A 22122-nucleotide genomic window follows, 5' to 3' on the forward strand; every position below is an offset into this window, starting at 1 on the left:
CAATCTGTACAATCAGACAAGTAATTTAATATCACCTTATTGTTCTCCAGAAAAGGTCCATTTGTGATGCCCTAAAAGCGATCAGATTCTAAATGACTGTATGAATCGTTCTGGGAAATGCAGATCACAGATCACTTGGAGCTGGAAGTGACCTCAGCCATCCCCCAGCCTGACCTACAGAGAAGCCAATAGATATACAAGAATTTGACCAAGGTCAGATAGGTAGGAAATAGCAAGACTTCATTTCAAAGGTTGGGCTTCTGACTATAGATTCAGTGTTCTTTGCATTAGGCTACCTCTTAAAAAACAGGTGTTTTTTGTTTCTGGTTTTCTACTTTTTAAAAAATAAATAAGTAGGACTTAGGCTATGAATATGCTTCTAATGGACCTTAAGGAAAAGGTCTACCCTCAACTATCCATGTAAATATTTCTCTATTTACCGTCATGCAATCTGGAGTACTTTGAAGAAAGGGAGGGAAAACCATTCCAGGACCTATGAAGAAGTTGGGTTCAATTCCCACTTCTGAAACATATTCTGGCTGTGTGACCTCGAGTTAAGCCATTTAATCTTAGTGCCTTCTGAGTCTACAAATTACTGGACAGGAGTCCATCTGAATTGAGAGAGGGAGTTTTTTCACTTACAATTCCCTACACCAATGAAATCGGCTATCCTGACCCCCCTCCCCCAAAAAAAGTGCCTTTCTTACATTACTTATTAGCTCTGGATAGAATTCAAATGTAATCAGGTCTGGTGGAGGATTTCACAAGATCCATCACCTATAACTTCTTCTAAAGTCAAAATGAAAGTGAGGTTTTTTTTTTTTTTCCTCAATGATGTAAGACATGGAATAAACAGAGACCCGGCTTCAAGTTTTGTTACCTAACCATTATCCAATCACCTTCTCTCTTAGAAAGGAATTGAAAAATCGACTTCTTTGACCAGGAATGATTTCCAGTGCTTAAGCACTGGATGTAAGCAATTAATTCCAATATCAGTCACCTAACAAGCATTTTTTAAACGTTTTACTAGATGCCAGGCACTCCAACCACAAATCCCAGTGGGGTTAAGTGACTTGCCCAGGATCACACACCTAGGAAGTATCTGAAGTCAAATTTGAACTCAGGGCTGTTGCTCTATCCACTGCGCCACCTAGCCACCCCGCACGATTCCTTTCTTGTTGAACTGAATTGAATTGCAACGTCTAGAGTGATGACAATTTATGAGAAAGAGAATGATCTTGCATACAGTGACCCTTAATAATTGCTTGTTAAATAATTGCTTGAACTGAAATGAATCTGGTACTTGTGTGAATAGCAAAGAAAACCAACAGCGATGTTTAAACTGCTTACATTCTCGGTGCACCTCGAGGATCATTTCACTCAACAAATCTATCTTGAGCACTGAGGGGCCCCGGCAAAGAAGGGAAGTCGGCAGACTCAAGATTGATAAGGAACTGGAGAGAGGCAGAAACGTCGTCCTTTTCGCCACAACGGTGGACACACTACTGTGTAGATTACCAAAAAAGAGAATGTGTTGCCTCGTGATGGCTATTGCTGTTCTCCAGATCTGGCCCGGTCCCTGCCTTCTTTTGATAACTGTTAGTAGCAACTGGCAAAAATGAGGAAAAGGCACAGAGGGACAACCCTACATAGACTTTTCTTGCATCACACTTTGCCCCGTACCTGTAGAAGAGCTTAAGTTTTGGCTGGCCACGAGAAGCCCTCGTTAAACCTCTGCCGGCTGCTGGCCAAATGCTCTCAAATAGATGTGGACATTTTATTTCCAGAGAAATTGCCTGACTCACCCCCAGCCTTCACCTCGCCAGGAAGCCAAATGTATGTTCGTTTGGTCCCTGGAGGTAAATGACAGGGAACTTCCCGAAGGCCTCTATGAGAACGGACCGGCCGGGATCCTACACCCCCAGACAACCGAGTAAATGCTCAAAACCAGCCGACCCTAACCTTCCCTGGAGCTGCGGGGATAGACAGGTTCTCTAGGCGGTCAAGCTCTAGAACAGCTGCCTGGGATCTTTAGCAGGACACTGAAACAGAGGCAAGGAGGACCACCCACATATTGGCTCTCCCCTCCCACCTTCTACCCATTAAAAAAGAAGAAGAAGAAGAAGAAGAAGAAGAAGAAGAAGAAGAAGAAGAAGAAGAAGAAGAAGAAGAAGAAGAAGAAGAAGAAGAAGAAGAAGAAGAAGAAGAAGAAGAAGCAGCAGAAGCAGAAGCAGAAGCAAGAAAAGTATTCCGCACCCAGTTTGCCCCCACCAAATTTGATTCTTTCCCCCCTTTCCTTGCCCTCCGCCTTCCGCCCCTTCCAGCCCGGGCGCGGATGGTCCTTGTCATCTTTAAAGAGAAACCCAGCAGTCCTGCCTTAGCTCTAAGGTTGGAGCCTGGACCCCTTCCCGGGCTGCTGCTGCTGCCGCCCAGCCTGCGCCCTTCCTGGTAACCTCGCTCTCCGGACAGCCAGCCGGCGGCTCCCTCCACGAGTCATCCCGCTCTGCCCCGGCCCGGCCCCCGCCCGCGGCCCCGGAGCTTGCCCCGCACCGCCCGGAACGCACCGATGGCCGCCTGCCCGCCTCCTCCGGCAGGTTCCCGGGACACTCACCTCCGGGGATCTGTCTTCCGTCGCTCCTCCAGCTTGGCGGCGGGGTCTGGGGCTGCCGGGGCAGCCGCCGCTCGCGGTTCCGGGGCGTGCGGGGGACAGAGCCGGGAGCCCCCCGGCGTGGGCGCCGCGCTGCCCGGCCGGCGGGAGCTGCGGAAAGTTTTCAACCTGCGGGGCAGCGCTCGGTGCTACTCCCCGAACCTCCCGCGGGCAGCCACGCAGTGCGGAGCACGGTGAGCCGGGGGGAGCGGACTGACGGGCGGCCACAACTTCTGGGAGAAAGGGGGTGAGGGCCAAGAGCACGGCCGGGGCCGGGGAACGGACTCCTCCGCGCCTGGCACGGCGGAAAGCCCGGGAGCGGGCGGATGGGAGACGGCCCCGCCACTGGCCAGCCGGGATCCAGCGAGCGCGCGAGTGTGCCCGTGTGTGAGGGGGAGGGGAGGTATTGTGTTTGTGTGTGTGTATGTGTGAGTGAGCGTGTGTGCGTGTCTTCTCTACGTTCCCTTCTGCAGCGTCCGCCTGTGTACTGGGATCACCGATATGACTGCCAATAACTAATCATGCTGCAGTGGTGCCTGGCCAGGGGCACGGCCCGGGGCGCGCGTGGCTTGGCGAGGAGTGTCGTGGAGAGCGGAGGCCGGCCGCTGTTACCGCCGCCGCCGCTGTCGCCGCCGCCGCTGCCTTTGGGAGAGCAAGCCTGCGATCCATATTTAAGGCAGTGAGTAGCCTCGGCCGTCCCCAGACCGGACTCGGCCCGGCCCTCCCCTCTGCTCCCCACCCCACCACACTCCCCCAACACCCCACCCCTCTCTCCGATTGCTGCTGCTCGGGGCGTCACTGGAGCTCAAGGCTTCCAGGGCCCTGGGGGAGGGGCCTCGCCGGCCGCCTGAGGCTGGCTCACCTCGCCTGCAGGCTGCTTTGCAACTTCTGCTCACTTTGGCTGAGAGGGGAAGAAGGCGGCGGCGGCGGTCTGTGGGGCTGCTGCTGCTGCTCCCAGAGCTGGGGGGATGCTGCTGCTGCTGCTGCTGCTCCCAGAGCTGGGGGGATGCTGCTGCTGCAGCGCTTGCGGCTGCGGTTAGGAATCCTGCCTCCTCTCCACAGCCCCGCCGCCTTTTCCTCCTTTGGGAACTGGAAGAGACCTCAGTATTCAACTAGTCCAACCCCATCATTTTGCAGGTGAGAAAAATGGGGTGGACGCTGAAGCCGGGGCTCCTGACTCTGGAACCCCCTCTGCACGCTGCCTCTTCGCTTTCCCCACAATCGTGTACCTACTCTCCCTCTTTTCTTAAGAGTGCTCCAGTCTCCTTGGTCATCCTAACAGACACCTCCCAGTGAAGGATTTCTTTGCCTCTGCTGACCGGAGACTGGCTCCTCATTCGGTCAAGCCTCTATAAGAATGTAATATCCCAGCTTTGCAAGAACCCCTGTAAGGATGCTACAGACCATCAGTTAGTTCTCGGTTGGTTGTGCCCTTGTTGATACTTCTGTTCTAGACCATAGCATTTGTTTATGTAACTGATGGCTGCTGGCTTGGACTGTTAGCTCATCAAAGGGCTGTTTGGTGAGCCAACAAAGTGATCATTTGTTCTTGGATTGGGCCCAAGGCTAATTGCCTTAAATGCTTGGAAACAGCTTTTGACTTGTTAAAAGAGCGAAAGTTAAATAAACCAGCTGAGCAAAAATAGAAATGCCAACGCAGTTACTATACGGTGACTTACTGATTACTGCCTGGAACTCCTAAGTCAAATCCTCAATGAATCCATAAGCGCTCCCTTCATTGTACCCTTTTAGTATGCAACTCAGTGATGGTGACAACAAAGCTAACATTTTAATAATGTTTTACACATATGTCATTTTCTTCCTATCTTTACAACAACTGTGTGAGGTCAGTGTTGTTATGCCCATTGTACAAACATGGAAGCTGAGGCTGAAAGAAATTAAGTAGTTTGCTAGAGTCAGGATGCCAGGAAGTGTCTGACTCCAACTCTAGCTATCAATCTATTATGTCACTTAGCTACCCAACACAACTTAATATCTTTCTAACGAAAGCCCCCACTCTTCAGGGGGTTTTTTTCCAGCTTCTGAGGAGGGCACCACCATCTTTCCAGTTATCCATAACTTCATAACTTTTTATGTCATCCTCAATTCAATTACTCCCCATATTCAATTGTCACATTCAGTTTCTGTCGCCATTTTTCTCAGGGCCCTCACTTTTTTATCCACCCAAACAACAACCACCCTAGGTCAGATTCTGATCATCTTCCATCTGGATAATTGAAATAACTTTGTTATGGGTTCCCCAGCCTCAATTCTTTCCTCATTTCCATCCATTCTCCATAAACATCAGCCACAGTGATTTTCCTAAAGTTTGGGTTTATGTGATTTTCTACGCCATAATTTCCTAATAATTCTAGGATCAGATATAAACTATGAGGTACTTCACAACCTCACTTCTTGCTATCTTTGAAATCTTCTTACACATTACTTCCTTCCCAAACACTGGTCCAGCCATGTTGGATTGCTTATTCCATAGAGACAGCAGCCTATCCTCAATTCTTATACCTTTTTACTGGATATCCTATATGAATGGCTAAGCCATACATGGAATGTCTCACACCTCAACTCTACTGCCTAAAATCCCTGGCTTCCTTCAAAACTCAACTCAGGTATTACTGTCTACAAAAAGCCTTTCCTGGTCTGTCCCTTTGCTCATGTCTTTCCCTCTGAGGCCGCCTTGTAATTATTTTGTGTCCCATCTTGTGTACATGTACATGTTATTTCCCATATTAGAATGTAACCCTTTGAGAGCAGACACTGATGTCACTTTTATTTATTTCATGGAATAGCCTGCTCACATCCAGCATGCCCCTCTCTATCTATGCCCCTCTGAGACATCCACTCTATTCTTTAAAAGATGGATCTTTGTTTCCAGGAGAAGTTTGGGGCCATTAAAGGAATTTTGTAATTTCCCAAAGGCAATTCAGTCCATTTTCCTCCTATTTAAATCTGGATCCAATATGGTGTTCACTTGTATTATCTACCTACTATATTGATGGACAAGCTCCATAGATTGTCTTTCCAACTACCTACCATAATCTGAATGACAGATTTTTTTATTCTCTTGGGTTTTTTTTCAATATGGATAGTTAAATCAAATGCTTTTGAGTACTTATAGATCTTTTCCAGGAAGCTCTTCTCTCTTCTGGGACTTCACATAAACAGAAGAATGTCTTGGAACATCTATCTAGAAGATTTTGCCATCCACAAGACTTCTGTTAGGTTCTGTGCTCCTCCAATATCTTATACCTTGCCTGGAACATCTGATTGGTGGGAACAAGCTCATCTCAATTATTAGATCTTTACATAATTTTGATGTATAGATGGAACGACTCCTTGTTGGAAAAGAGCCATAAGACAACATTTTGCTCAACCAAATCAACCACCTTTTAAAAAAGATCATTAACCATCAACAAATGAAGTAGGATATTATATTCTCTTGGAGAAAGAAATAGCAAACTGCTCCTGTATCTTTGCCAAGAAAACCCCAAATGGGATCACAAAGAGTCAGATATAACTGAAATAAATCAATAACAACAACTTTGTTTTCTCTGTTTTTCAGTCAGTTGTGTGATAATAGAGATGGTATTTCACTTGTGAAAGCCTACGTGTTCCTTCACAAAAGAACATATATAGGTGATTCTTATTTAAAGGCATATAAAATGGTGCTTGTTGCTTCTTAGTTGCTGTTTGTAGAGTATAAATATATCCTAAGATTTTTTTTTTGGGGGGGGGGGAGAATTTTCTCCTTCAGATATCTTGTGAATTGATCCTTCTATGTCTTCAGAGTTTTGTTAACTGGACGACCTTTTAAGGTTTAACCTAATCTTGGGGCAGCTAAATCATTGAGTGGACAGTCCACCAACCCTAGAGTCAGGAGCACTTGACTTCAACTCCGACCTCAGAAACTTAACACTTCCTATCTATGTGACCCTGGGCAGATCACAAACCCAATTATCTCAACAACAACAATCAAAAAAAAAAAAAAGAAAAGAAAAGAAAAGAAAAAAAACTCCTCAAATTTAACTAATCCAGCTGTTTTTCCCCATCCTTGTCTCCTTAATGCCATTTTAACCTTCTCCGTAAGCAAGATTCAAGTGCAATTTCTCTAGTCTCTTCAGTAGAGAAAAAAACAATTGTTACAACAATTTTTGCAGAAATTTTCCTTTTTTCTTCCACTATTCTCCTCCTTCATGTTCATCATGAAATGATGAAAAGGCATTTCTAAGGACAATTTTTATTGGGTTGGGCCTCTCCAAAGCTTTCTTTAAAATAGTTTTTCCTTTCCCTGCTTCTCTCTCTTTTATGAAGATTAGCTGTTGCTAATCTAGTCCATCTATCTCCATAAAATATTGACCAATTAAATTATATGCTAACTCCATACTGGCCTTGGCTCTCCATTTCTCTCCACTTGGCAAATAAGTCAATTATTTGCTGACTAAGCCCTTTTAAAACCTTTGTAGTCATTATTTATATTAGTTTACACTGGCAATTTAATAATATTGATTAGGCTTGTGAATGGAAATCATAGAGTCTGTATCTCTGCCCTGTCTTCTAGTTATATAGCACATTTTTTCAATTATCAATTACTTTCTTGAATAGATCAAGATAAAGTCATCTTCATTGCATATTATGTATTTTGTTAGTTTTCTTATTTTTATTTTTCTGATTTTGAACTAATTTGGACCTTTGCTATAACAGTTCAGTGGTCTGGCTCCACAAACAGCTGATTTTAGGACAACTTCCATATCAGTACCTCTGGACTTTAACAAGCCATTTCCCCTGCCTGAAATACATTCTCTCCATATTCCTAATAGAACCCCTCTTTTCCTTTAAGGATCTTCAAATAAAGCCTTTCTTGATTTTCTCCAAATTACTGTGTCTTTCCCATAATATCAGATAATTAATTACTTTGTGTGAATATATATGAGCAGCTAAATGGCACAGTGGATAAATTGCTGGACCTGGAGTCAAGAAGACCTGAATTCAAATTCAACCTCAGGCATTTACTAGCTTGTGTGACCCTGTTTACCTCAGTTTTCTTATCTGTAAAATGAGCTGGAGAAGGAAATAGCAAACCATTCCAGTATCTTTGCCAAGAAAACCTCAAATGGGACAACAGAGTAAGATAAGACTGAAAAATAACTAAGCAATATAGTTTAAAGTATAATTATATTTTATATTTTTATATGTATTTGTCTCCTCCATTAGAATGTAAGCTCATTAAGAGTAGCCTATTGCTTCATTCTTTGTACTTGTATCCCTAAAGTCTGGCACATATAAGTACTTAATAAATACTTATTAATTGATGTCATATCCTATCTGTTAAAACATAATGTTTCTTTCTTTTGTGCATATGTGTTGTTATTCATGTTCAGCACCTCCCAATTCTGTTCTTAAAGTATCCGTGGTATGCAAGCATGAGGCTTCTGTGTAGCCTACAAGCAAGACTCAAAACCCTTATGTATTGCCTTTTGTTTCATGGCTCGGCCAAAGAATTCATGGCCCAGTTGTCTCTCCGTATGTATGTATCTCAGCTGGTGAGAAAAATTCATTTGCCAGGGATCTACATGAAGCTTTCTCAACTTGGTAGAATCTGTCAGTCTGGATTCTAGTACTATGGCCTTCAGGATTACGCCAGTTCATATATTTGCTGTTGTTAGAGTCATTTCAACTATATCCAAATCTTTGGGACTCCATTTGGGATTTTCTTGCCAAAGACACTGTAGAGGTTTGCCATTTTCTTCTCCAGCTCACTATACAGTTGAGGAGACTGAGGCAAAAAGGTAAGTGATTGCTCAGGAATCTGAGAAATTGTCTGAGATCAGTACTTGGTGAAGTTTGTCCTTACACAAATCTAACTTATTTAAATTAATGGAGAAGTAATGACACAGTTAATTCAAAGTAATAGATAATCTCAAAAAAAAAAAAAACTTTTTTGGCTATATAGTATAACTTGGTCAAATTGCCTGATAACAGCTTTCTCTCCTACAAATAAAGCAAAGAATATGAATTTTCTCTTCATAACAATGATGTCCTTGGGCTAATATTAAAACTGATACCCATCATGTCAGAGACAATCAACCATAACCTAGCTAATAAAAACAATCCAAAATTTTCACTTCAGAATTTGCCCCTGATAATCCACAAACTGAAATGACTGCATTTCCAGGGCCACTGAAAAATTCTTATATGTGTATATATATATATATATATATATATATATATATATATTTTAGTCCTCCATTAGGGGACAGGACAGGAAGTCTGGTGAATGATTAAATATTTCACCTGACTAGGTGGGCCTTCTGCAATGAACAGGCCCTCTTCGACAATGCATATACAAGACAGCATCTCACTATTAAATTTACCTTGAAACTGATAAAAATTAGGTGGCGTTTAAGTTTTTAGAGAGTTGAATTCTTTATTCAATTAATGTCATTTAAATGAAAAGGACATCACTTGGCTGCCATCCAATCACTTCTTTCTGCCATCTCTTCACCTCTAATGAGACATTATTTCCATTCACAGCATCAAAATCGCAACTTTCATTATGATGTATTAGACAGTAGGACATAGTACTGGAAAGAGACTTGAGAGAACATATTCTCATCCAACCCTCTAATTTTATAGATGAGGTCCAGAAGTCACATGAGTGATATGTTATAGCAGAAGTGAGACTGAAACCCAAGTCTTCCAATTCCAAATCCAGTGCTTTCTCTACTGTAGGTCTTTACTATAATAAATGTTTATTCACTGATTCACATATTTGTTGTTATTGAGAGTCATTTAAGCCAGATCTGACTCTTTGGGACCCTATTTGGGATTTTCTTGACAAAGATAATATAAGTATGACCATTTTCTTCTCCAACTCACTTTACAGATGAGGACACTGAAGCAAATAAAGGTAAGTGTTTGCTCAGGAATTTGAGGAATTGTCAAACTGGTTTTGAACTAGGGTCTCCTGACTCCAGGCTCAGTGCTCTATCCACTGTAACACTTAGCTACCCAATTCATATATGTTTTAGGGTCTTAACTCTAGAGCGAAAAGGAACCTTTCAGAGACCATCTTGCCTACCTTCATTTTACAGATGTGGAAACTGAGGCCTAGAAAGATATTGTGAGTTATTCAGAATCACACAGATACTTAAGGGTCAAAATCAGAATTTGAGCATAGGACCTTTTACTCCACTGTTTCCTCAGAAAGGCTATTGATTAACTTAGCCGAGTAACTTGACAATTTTCCTCTGCATGAACCACAGATGCTAAATTTTCCTTTCTTTGATCTGAAATTTAAGTTGCCCCTTGACCTGAATTAAAACTAAAAAGAATTAGTTTTCTCCTATGTTAGGTGTTTTCAGGAATCAGTGAAGTGACTATAACAATTGTGGAATAGAAGTGAGATGAAACTAAATAAAGAGAAGGAGGGGAGGAGAGGGAGGTAAAGAGGGAGAGAAAGAGAGAGAAAAGAAGGAGAGAGAGAGAGAAGAAAGGTGCTGATTCTCCACTAAGTAGTAGGCCAGTGGGGCATCTAGGTGGTACAATGTGCCATGGCTGAAAGATTTATATTCTTGAATTCAAATCTTGCCTTAGACACATACTAACAGGGTGTCTCTGGGCAAATCACCTAATTCTGTTTGCTTCAGTTTCTCATTTGTAAAATGGTCTAGAGAAGGAAATTGGCATATCTTTGCCAAGAAAACTCCAATTGGGGTCACAAATAATTGGATATAATTGAACTGACTCAAAAACAACAACCACATAGACCAATAGTATTTAGAAATGTTAACACAATAATTGGAAAGCTAAAACCAGAGAATTGGTCATTTGAATTTTTGTAACCAGAAGAGCAAATAACAGGATGTAAAATGAAATTCCACCTAGCCTTAACCAGAGAAATTAACCTTTTCTGCAACCTGTTTCTTTTTTAAAGACTTCAGCAGCCTTTTGCTCCCAAACTGTTCACAGAAAACAGAAAAAGATGGGGAGGGAAGAAAAGGCAGAAGATTGTGCCATCTAGTGGTAATAAGAAAAGAAGCCTTTATATAACGTAAAGCCTTATAAATAGACACATTTACACCTATTCTTACATAGGGATACAGCATTGAAGGTAGAAGAGTTCTAAAAGGACATCTAATCTAAACTCTCATTTTACAAATGGGGAAACTGAGGTCCAAGGTTAAGTGACTTATCTGTGCTCAAAACAGCTATATGCCCTTAATATTTTTCTGATGGGATACAGTTTATGAAATTACCTAATGTTACTAGTATCCCACATGGTGGAAATTAAAAATAAAGTTTCAATACAGCAAATCAGCCAGGTGGCTCAGTGGAAAGAACACTGGTCCTGGAGTCAGGAAGCCTTAGACATTTAGTAGCTGATGGACCCTAGACAAGTCACTTCATCCTATTTTACCTTAGTTTCCTCATCTGTAAAATGAGTTAGGAAAGGAAATGGCAAATCACTACAGTGTCTTTGCCAAGAAAATACTGAACAGGGTCACAAAGAGTCAAACACACATGAGTGAACAAGAACACAATGAAAAAAATTTTAGAGTTGGGGTCCCAAATGACAGATTCTCATGGCACTTGTGGCCACTGAAATCCCAGATTAATGAAAAAAAAAAAAAAAGTCACTAAATCACCATCCTCAGAAAGAATTTAATTAGAGGTTCAATGTAACTAATGAAAAAGAGTAGGCCATTTTCGATCACCAAATTCTGAAGGTCATTCTGAAGTGACACTGTGAAATCCGACCTTTTAGATACAAGTTTGGCTATCAGGGGCTTTGTCATTATATTTTCTACAGACCAGTGAGTCCAAATTCCCACCTACAGATTCCTCAGTGAGATGAGCTGAGGTAGGTTTATAATTCATGCTCCTTCCTTCCACCCCCAGACTTACAATGAATGATGACCGGTGCTATAAGGGAAGTTACACAGTTTTTGCAAGCTGTCAACACTGGCACAAGCTGTGGGAAATGCATTTATATGTTTTAACATGTCTCATGAGTTGCCACACGATGCCACCCAACTCTTATCTTCCTCCAATTCACACATTTACTTGTGGCTTGGCAAAACTTTTTAAATTAAATTATACATCCGAGATTCTCAAAACAAGATATCCTTTTAGGATATCTAGACTACTGTGGATTGTGACCCCATATGGGATCTTGTAACTATATGTGGAAGTCACAAAATTATGATTTGTTATCAGTAAATGTTTTATTTGTATATCTAGTTTACATACACATATTCTTGGAGTGACATAAAAATTTCTCGGGTAAAAAGGGGTCACAAGTAGAAGAAGCCTTGCTCTAGACAAACACCATTATGTTATGAATAATAAAACTGAGTCCCAGAGTAGAGAAATAATTTTCACACAGGGCAAGATTCTGATTCCCAGTTGCTTCTCTAAAGATGTTCTGAGAGGAGTGTTATAAGACAAATTCATTTAATTTCTCTAGACTTTTAAAATTTGAGAAAGTTGGACTAGGAGGTCCCTTTTGGATTTAAAATTCTATGATTTCAATCACTAATTTGAATCACTAAACTACTTCCCTTTTAGAGCAATTTTAAACCGTTTCAGATAAAAAGTTGAGCAATTATGCTGAGATGTATCAGTGAATTGTAGTGTAAAAAAACACTGAATTTCAAATCAGAAAACCTCCTTTTGAATCCCACATCTGCTTTCTTCTACCTGTAGAAATTTGGCTCAAGTCATTTTAATCTCTCCAGGTCTCAGTTTCCCCACCTGCAAACCAAAAATTGAAACCAGTGATCTCAAGGAGCCTGTGTAGCTCTATTGCTATTTTCCACATCAAAGAGTCAATTATGAAAACTGCTTTTGATAACCCCAGGCCAATGTCTCATCCTATTCTTCCTACAGAAATTCTCCCATGGAACCAACAACATAACATGAGAAACAATTGCCACTGTTTAGAAGCAAAGAGAAAAAGCCTGCAGGAACTGCTAAACCATCAGAATCCATGTGTTTGAGTTTAAATTTTAAAATCAATATAGTTGTAGGATATGAAATCAGGAATCAACTCAGATTTCTCTTTGCATAAAAAGTCCTTTGTCCCTCGATTTCTGTTGATCCACCTAATCTGTTTCACACCAGACACCTCCCAAACACATAACTGGGCCCTTGTTCCTTTGTATCACTCACTGTAACCCACTGTTGCTTGTCTCCTCCTTGTCTCTTTGAAGTGTGAATAATCCAAAGGGGAGACTGGTTTATAAAACCGGGCTACTGCCTCAGTCTCCTGGACTTAACTGTTTCATCAGTTGAAGGCCACTTCCTTTCAATAGGTCCCGGTCCAAGCTTGCCTATTCATTACTTATCACACAGTTTTCTTCTTTATGTTTGAGGTGACAGTCTCCTTTGAGACAGAAAATCACATGGAACAAACAGTGCACATTTAAAATACACATCTGCCAAGCTGCTGCCTTTGTAGTCAAAATTATTGGATTGACAACCCTAAAATCAGAGTAAAGATCTCTCTATCTATCTATCTCTCTCTTTCTCTCCCTCTCTCTGCCCCACCCCCCCTCTGTCTTTCAACATCTTGATGATTAGAATATCAGTTCCTTCATTACATCTGAGTTCTGAACCAAAAGATACTTATCTTTATACATTGATGTACCTGTTATTGCCATTCAATATGGGGCACTGAGAATTCTGTATCAGGAGCATCTAACTATTCTCTCCTAATGTACGGTAGCTGTCTTGAGAATCCAGTTATGAACATCCCATTTAAAACTACTGTCCAGTACAGTTTTGAGCTTCTAGACCCTCCAAGAGTTGCTGGAATTCAGTCTTCAGTAGCCATTCACAGGGAAGGAGGGAAGAAGGGAGGGAGATAGGGAGGGAGGGAGAGAAGCAAGCAGGAAGGAAGGAAGGAAGGGAGGGAGGAAAGAAGGAAGGAAGGAAGGAAGGAAGGAAGGAAGGAAGGAAGGAAGGAAGGAAGGAAGGAAGGAAGGAAGGAAGGAAGGAAAGAAGGAAGGAAGGAAGGAAGGAAGGAAGGAAGGAAGGAAGGAAGGAAGGAAGGAAGGAAGGAAGGAAGGAAAGAAGGAAGGAAGGAAGGAAGGAAGGAAGGAAGGAAGGAAGGAAGGAAGGAAGGAAGGAAGGAAGGAAGGAAGAAAGGAAGGAAGGAAGGGAAGGAGGAAGGAAGGAAGGAAGGAAGGGAGGGAGGAAAGAAGGAAGGAAGGAAGGGGAAAAGAGCATTTATGAAGTTTATATACAAAGCACTTTACTAAGTACTAGTGATACAAATAGAAAAGAAAGACAGTATCCCATTCAAGGACATCAGTTTCTAATGAGGTAGATGACACATTTGAAGTTTCAGCTACAAGTCAGATAGAACCTGTCCCGTAATCCTTAAGGTGCAATAGTAACAAAACAAATAATCCTGCCTCTTTTTTAATACCCTTTCCACTGATGAAAATCCCAGCAATTCTGATGTTGAAACATTTGCTATTGGGCTGGAAACACTGCTCAGCATTCGGTGACAAACATTATCTTTGAGATGAGTTTTGTATGTCTAAACGCATAAATACTAATAACTATTGTGTCACTGTGCCCATTACGAACAGAGAAAGTAATAATATGAGCAGTGTGGATGTTGCATTCCTAGGATACCAGTGCCAAGAAACACGCCAAGAGTGCACAATGGGAGCTCATTTGTGTTTGTTTTTTTCCTAACACTGAAGCATATTTATCCATTAGCAAGAATAATAGATAAGAGTCTTGGATTTGTAGTTAAGAAGAGCTCAAATCTGGCCTCAGAGGCTTACTGTGCGACCCTGGACAAATCTTTAACCTCAATTTCCTCATCTATAAAATGGAGATAATAATAACACCTACCTCACAGATTTGTCCCAAGGAACAAAAGAGATCTTAAAGAGTTATATAAATAGTAGCAATTATTAGAATACTTGCTCTCCTGTGATATGAGTCCAGACTTATATGAGATCCTTATGGATCTATAAAGTCCCTAGGATAAGGTTTGCCTGATGACCTAAGAATCCGGAATATTCACCCCCAAAGAACTCAATGTCTTTTGGAGAGCCTCAGATGCTGGTGGAACTTTTCTGAGTTTGCTGATTTCTTTTTAAATTAACTTGTTTATCTGTAATGGGTCAGAACTCTGGAGAAAGGTGTTAACTCAGTGCAATTGATAAGACAGTGGTTATCTAGTTTAGCATGGTGATTAGTAGTTCTTTAGTTCAGTATGGTTGATTTAATCTTACAACAAATAATGGGATATGGGTCTTAGTTTCAGTGGAGGAATGAAGGAGGCAGTGGAGTCACCAGAGGCTGGTCAAGTTTTCTCTGTCAGTAGCTGACTTTGTCCCCAGTTTATATACTCTATTATAGTTACATCATTATAGTATACTGATTATAAACCAATCATTATATCACCAGAGAACCATTATTTGTTGTAAGATTAACTCAATCATACTGAACTAGAGAACTATTAATCACCATGCTAAACTAGATAACCATTCTCTTATCAATTCCACTGAGTTAGCACCTTTCTCCAGAGTTCTAGACCTTTACATTTATCCTAATCAGAGTTGAGTTCAGACTTGTTGGATTCTTTGTGTTTCACAAGTATTCCTGAACAGATTTGGGGTGGCCCCTCTGTTGCAAAAACCCAAAGGACTTTTCATCAGCCTCCATCCTACCCCTGTCCAAAGCTGAACTCAGTCTGTGCTTGTGAATTCAGAGCAAAGGACACCCTTATTGAAAGAAGGAGGTCATTCCAGCTCTCCCTGGACCAGACAGGTCTCTCTGCTTACACAAGCACTAAGACAAAGCAGTCCTTAATTGCTGCAGGGAGAGCCTCATATGTCCTAGGAACTCCATGGAGACCAAACTTTTCCCCTAAGGGGAAAAACTTAATTTTTTTTCTTTACTTCATTGCTTTGGGGTTGAGGAAAACCTTGGTAAGTACCAAGATAGCCAATGACATATGAGAATTTTGCAAGGTAATGATTTCTTGGTAAAAATTAAAGTAATAATGAATTTGAGAGTGATTGTAATATCCGGGCACATCAGTCAGTCTATTCACAAACTGAGTACTATTAGTCTACCATGTGCTAGGGACTAGGCTAAAACTCTTGGAATTATCCCCCCAAAAGGGAAAAAACCAGTCCCCAACCATCAAGGAGCACATAGTCTAAAGAGAAGGACAAGATGTAAACAACTATGTACAAACAATATCTGTAGAAGATAAATTGGAGGTAACCCCACATAGAAGGTAGAACTGGGAATGGTTCCTTAGAGAAGGTGAAAATTTATTTAAGACTTGCAGAAAGGCTAGGAAATGAGGAGGGAGAGTATTACAGATATGGGAGACAGCCATATGAGATGAAGTGTCTTATTTAAGGAGGTTGTTGTTGTTTTAAAGAATAGATGAGATGTGTAACCTACATTGGATTACTTGCTGTCTACAGGAGTAGAGGGGAGAAGAGCGGGAGAAAAAATTGGAATATAAGGTTTTGCAAAATTGAAAACTCTTTGCAAGAGTTTGAAAAAATAAAATAGTATTTTAAAATAATTAATTATTTTTTCAACAAAGAGTAGATGAGAAAGTATAGAGTATAAGAAGACTGGAAAGGTAGAAGGAGGCCAGGTTGCCAAGGCTTTAAATATCAAGAGTTTGGAAGGACTGCCTTTCCGTACCTATATCTATTTGGTGTGTAAACCTCTGATGTCTCAGACTCTCTCACACGGATTCTACTGGATGAGATGAAATTTTATATCTAACCATCAGCTATGTTAGGCTTATTGGATGGCTAGATGGTTCAGTGGGTTGGAACAATGGGTCTGGAGTAAGAAATTCCTGAATTCAAATCCAGCCTCAGACACTAGCTGTGTGATCCTAGGGAAGTCACTTAAACCTGTTTACCTCAATTTTCACTTCTGTAAGATGAGCTAGAGAAGGAAGTGGAAAACCACTCCAGTATCTTTGCCAAGAAAACTCCAAATGGGGTCATGAAGAGTCTGAAAAAGAACTGAACAACCTGCTAAGCCTATATGCTTATGGAAGAAAGCTAACCTCCAGGTGATCTATGAATCCTGCTGCATGTCTTTGTCAAAAATATCACATTTGATTTGTTGGAGACAGCAAAATTTTAATTCAGGGGACTTTGTTAAGGTGGAAGACTTGCTTCCTCCCCTCCAGCTCACTTAATATAATCATAGAATATGTCGTTTTAACATTAGCAAGATGTTAGAACCTTTTCATCCCTTTATCAAGTATAAACATCTCTTTTCAATTTAGTCAGAAGGGAATAATGCAATTAGGGAAATAAATGACTGGCTATATCCCCAGGGGACTCTTAAAAGACACAGTCTAGTTAGTTTGAGGCAATTGAGGCAAAAACTGGTAGTTAGAGAAGAACCCAACTCTTGCCCTCTTAGTGACATCTAGTGTTGGAATTATTGGACCAGAGGGAAACTACATCCAGTAGAATTAGTGTGATCTGAGGCTTCAGAGACATACACATTAGACAGATTTAGATACAAAGATGCAGTTACTCAAAACTGAAAACACCCCTGATGGACGGCAGAGAAGAGAAATGGCTAAAGACTCAAGAGAAAGGTAGTCATAGCAATGGAAAAACAAAAATTTGTGAGGAATACACTGGGTGAGAAAAGACTTCAAAGTCCGGAAAAAAAAAAGAGAGAGAGCTTTAGTTCTTTGCTCTCTACACATTTGCTTCACTACTTGTATAGATTTTTGCTCATTCTTTCCATGGAAACTGAATATCTGTTAGAGACTTCACCCCAGATTTATGGGGTAAAAGGAATGTTTTGTGGTTACAAGTGTTAATGTGCATCTTAGCAAATATCTTTACTATAAACTAACCATGTCTGATTATTAAAAGGAAGCACGCTAATGGGAGTATATTAGCTGTAGTATTGGGACATTCAGACACAGAGACTTCCTTAGAATCTGGGAGTAGCAGCCATTCTCTGGAAATGCAACCTATGGGTATAAGTGTTGATTAACAGAATATCCCACAAATATAATACATATAAAATAAACAACAACAAAATCATTCTTTTTCTCCACATGAAGATCTTCTACATCTTCTCAGTTTGGGAATGGGGTAGAATAAGGAATTTTTAAGGGGCTAAAATCTATTACAGTCCCTCATGTTGAATCTAAGGGTTCCTCTCTCAGTAAATTTTCAAATTTACTTATAGCAACCTCTCTTCTCTTCCTTTTCTAAGTTCAGTATCACATCATACCTCCACTTCTCCAACAATCCTGCTTTTTAAACCCCACACAAAGGATGCTTCACACCAAAGTCCTTTCTGGCAGTCACTAATCATGACAGTCTTCTGGGAAATGTAGTCCAGGAAATTTCCCTCAATGAATAATGCTATTTGGGACCCAAACATCATTAGAAATGATTTCATTTATATTAGCAATAGTCTTCACGCACTGTTCTCATCCCATCTAATCAATTGACAAATTTCACTGATTTCCCAGTAATTATCTTTCCCAAATTATCTTTCACTTAGATATTGTAATAGACTTCTTCTAATTGATCTTCCTGTATCCAAACTCCTCCCTCTATAATACATCTTCGATACTACTTCAAAGTAATTTTCTGATAATAAAAGCTTGAATATATCACTGACATATAAAAGTTCAAAGATGATCAATAGTTGTATAAATATTGTAATACCCTCTCTCAGATACTCTTCCAGCTTACCCTCTTCAAAACTGGTTGCTAGCTTGGGGTAATCTAAAAGTTCTTTACTCTTAAGACTGTAGCTCATGAGCCCCCATTGATGTGTTCTCATTAACATTTAGTAGAGACATTTAATTTGGAAAATTATCTATTCAGAAGGCATAGAAAGACCCGTAGTTACAAAACATCTCCTCTACCTAATCTGAGCTCACACTCCCACAAACATACATTGTGTCCATGAGAAAAGTGGATAAAATTTAAAGTATAAACATGTAGCTGAGGCAACTCATAGCTGTGGAACTATAAGACTTCAATGTCTTTTCTTTCTTCTCCTGAGATTTCCTAATAGGTGTGGTTTCTGTGTTAAACTGGGCTTGCATCCCTTTTGGACAGATTTCTGTTACAATTGTTCCTCATATAGCATAGCACTTCTGCTAGATGGATTGATCCACTGCATACTTCTCTAGGGCAACTGAGATTAGAGACTTAGTATTTCCTTTCAACAACTCTGATGGTTCAGCTTTGGGTCCCCTAAGTAAGAGAACTAATCCTACCAGCACATTTAAGCAACATATGACATACTATTTGCCTAATAATTACCAATCCTATTCTACCCCATCCAATCTCTGGGCATTTGCTCAGATCAACCCCATACCTTTAATGCATTCCTTCCAAATCTCTACTCTATAAGTATCTTTCTCTTCCTTCAAAAATTTCCCCCACATACAAGTTCCTCCAACAAGCCTTCCCTGCCCTTCCTCAGCTAGAAACATTTCCCTTCATATTCTGTCATCCATCTACTGGACTTTTCCTACCCAATATTTCAGTACAACTTGTGTTCCAGTTATTTTTTTGTGCAAGAGTTAGACCTCTACTAGATTGTGCATTGCCCACCTCAAAGCAGTGTATTTTACATATTAGATGCTTAGTAATTTTCTTTAAATTTAACCAAATGAATTGGAAACTAAAGGATGCCCACCAATTGGAAAATTGTTGAACAAGTTCTGGTATATAAATATAAAGGAATAATGTTGCGCCATGAAAAATAATGAAAGGGATAGATTCAGAATCACCTAGGAAGACTTTCATGAACTGATACAAATGGAAGAGAGTAGACCAAGAAAACAATTTATACATTTTAAATAAAAACAGCTTCAAAAGACTTAAAAATTATGACCACTGCAATGTCCAACCACAACTCCAGAGGACTGGTGATGAAGTATACAACCCATCTCCTGTCTAGAGATGTATTAGGACAGAATTAGCTACATTTTCAGAAACAGTCCATATATGTTTCTACTAACAAAGCTTATTTGTTGCAAAGATTTGTTTGTGTATTTGCTCAGTCATTTGGTGAGGAAATAGAATCTGGGAGGAGAGTGGCATTAAGTAGCAGTGACCAAAAAAGAAGAAAGAAAGAAGCTTTAATGAAGCATTTTAATATGCACAGAAGAAAAGGAAAAAATTCAGAGAGATACACACCAGAGAGTTTTAAAACTAACATGTTGAATATATTGTGGGTGTGGGTGTGGGTGTGTGGGTGTGTGTGTATGGATATATATATATATATATATATATGCTATAAAAGAGATATATGCTTTCTTAGTCAATCCTCTCCTTTTATTCTTATATTCAAATATCCATATTTGTTGGAGTTTTTCAAGTTCAAAATAACAAAGAACTTTTTAAAAAATGAAATAAAATGGAATGGAATCTCATTATAGACCCAATAGTACAGGACTTTGTGACTTCATACTAAATTGATTGTCTTTTAATAGTTCTCCTATCTACCTATGAAAACATGGTTAAGCACATTAATTATATATTATCAAGAAAAGCAGTATTCATATCTCCCATCCCCCTTTTATTCATGTAGTGATTACTTACAACATAAGATTCAGGCAGGTTGCTGTGCATGTACTAGTGGTACATTAATTCAGGTTAATTGACAACTGAAAGTACAATGAATAGAGCACTGCACCTAGAGTCCAGTGGTTGTTAGGACCATGACATCAGGAAGGTGCTGCCATGACACACAAGTGAATTGGATTGAAGTGAGGGAGGGCTGTGCAAGGTCACTTGCCTCACTTTACCTTCCAGTGGCAAAATAATTTCCCATTTCATCAGGAAACCTTGGACTTTTTAAGCTAAGATCTTCAACAGGTCTTAGTTTGACTGAGGTTGCACCCATTAAGGCTAACTAGCAATTGAGGTAAATGGAAAACCTTAGTTCACATTCAGTCTCAGGTTATGTGTCCTTACTGGCTATATGACCTTGAACAAGCCATTTAACCTCTATCTACCTCAGTTTTGTCATTGGTAAAATGGAGATAATAACAGCACCTACCATCCAGTGTTGTTGTGAGGATCAAATGAGGTAATGTTTGTAAAGTGTTTTTGCAAACCTTAAAGTAGTTAAATAATAAAGTTATTATTGTTACCTATCAAACATGCCCATCCATAAAAATTTATTGCCTACTATATAGCAGTCATGGTACTGAGTTTCAGGGAATGGAAAAAAGAAGACAAAAGACAATCCCTGTCTTCGAGAAGTTCATAATCTAAATTATCTCTATCTCTTATGCTCACTAAGCTACTAGAATCAGTATCAATATCTGAATCTCAATCTCAAAGACCAAATTTGTAAATAATAACCAGTACATTTTCGCCTAATACTGAAATATTTATCACATTAGTTTAATAAGATATTTTATAGTTTTTCTTTATGCTGCCAATTATAAAAATTAGCTTCTGAGAATTTTTCACTCAGAAGACATTCAGTATGGACATATGTGACTCTTTTGTGTTTTAAGTGTTTCTTTTATGTGGAGGAAATAAATAGCTGTCCTATTCTTGATCTACATTGTCCTTTCTATTCTCTTTTGGAAGCCTTTTGAAATAAGCCAGATTTAAGCTCTCTTTAGAAGATTTTTCACTAAGTCTCTGGCAATAGGGGCACACTGAGCCAAACAGTACAGGAAAGAGCTTGACTCTCTATTTAGAGATCAGGGTCCTCCAGGACAAAACCCTAATTTGGATATGATCCCAGAACTCAAAGATCTTTTTGTGCGGGCACTTCTCAACTCCCTGACCTAGCTAACAGTCTGTTGTTACTCTAGCATGTCTCCTTGCCATAGTAATTCAACTCAGATCCAAAATCTGCTCTTAGTTGAACCCCATCCCACCACTGTTTCTTTTTGAACATCAAGAAAGAAGTCTCTTACTTATTTGTATATCAAGAAAGAAGTCTCTGCTGTCACCCTATTGCTATTGCTGTCTTTAATTGCTGCATTTATTCACTCTTTTCTGCTGTTTGGAAAATTGGAGAAGTAAATAATCTCTTCAGTTCTTTTTTCCTAGAAATATTTCAAGCACTTCTTTATTATTGAATGTCCATTTTTATTTATGAATAAGCTCAGGTTGGCAAGGTAGGTCACCCTGGCTTCCACTCTGAGTTCTATGGCTCTTCAGAAAACATTATTCCATTCCCTCCTGTGTTTTCTGATGGATTCAGAATAGTCCTGCATTATCCAGACTTCTTTTCCTTTGTTTTTGAAGGTCTTCCTCCTGATCACTTGTAAAACTTATTTCTTAGATTAGTGGATCAGTGGAATAGCTTAGGTATATAATACAGAATAGTAGAGACTGTAGTTATCCAACTGCCTAACAAACCCAAAGACTCCAGCTTCTGGGATAAGAATTCACTATTTGAAAAAAATTGCTTAAAAAATTTGAAAAATA

At 40.0% G+C, this 22122-nt stretch overlaps 1 protein-coding gene across 3 annotated transcripts in view; it reads right to left on the minus strand.

Moving 5' to 3' along the window:
- Window positions 1-2664, minus strand: part of SLC4A4 (solute carrier family 4 member 4) — a 382231-nt gene extending 379567 nt beyond the window's left edge. For all 3 annotated transcript variants that reach the window (XM_031944125.1, XM_031944124.1, XM_031944126.1), the window contains exon 1: window positions 2612-2664. The gene's annotated coding sequence lies outside the window, so the exon portion shown is untranslated. The remainder of the gene's footprint in view (window positions 1-2611) is intronic.
- Window positions 2665-22122: the final 19458 nt, after the last annotated feature.

The sequence above is a fragment of the Sarcophilus harrisii genome, chromosome 6 (genome assembly GCF_902635505.1).
Source record: "Sarcophilus harrisii chromosome 6, mSarHar1.11, whole genome shotgun sequence".
Classification (NCBI taxonomy): Eukaryota; Metazoa; Chordata; class Mammalia; order Dasyuromorphia; family Dasyuridae; genus Sarcophilus; species Sarcophilus harrisii.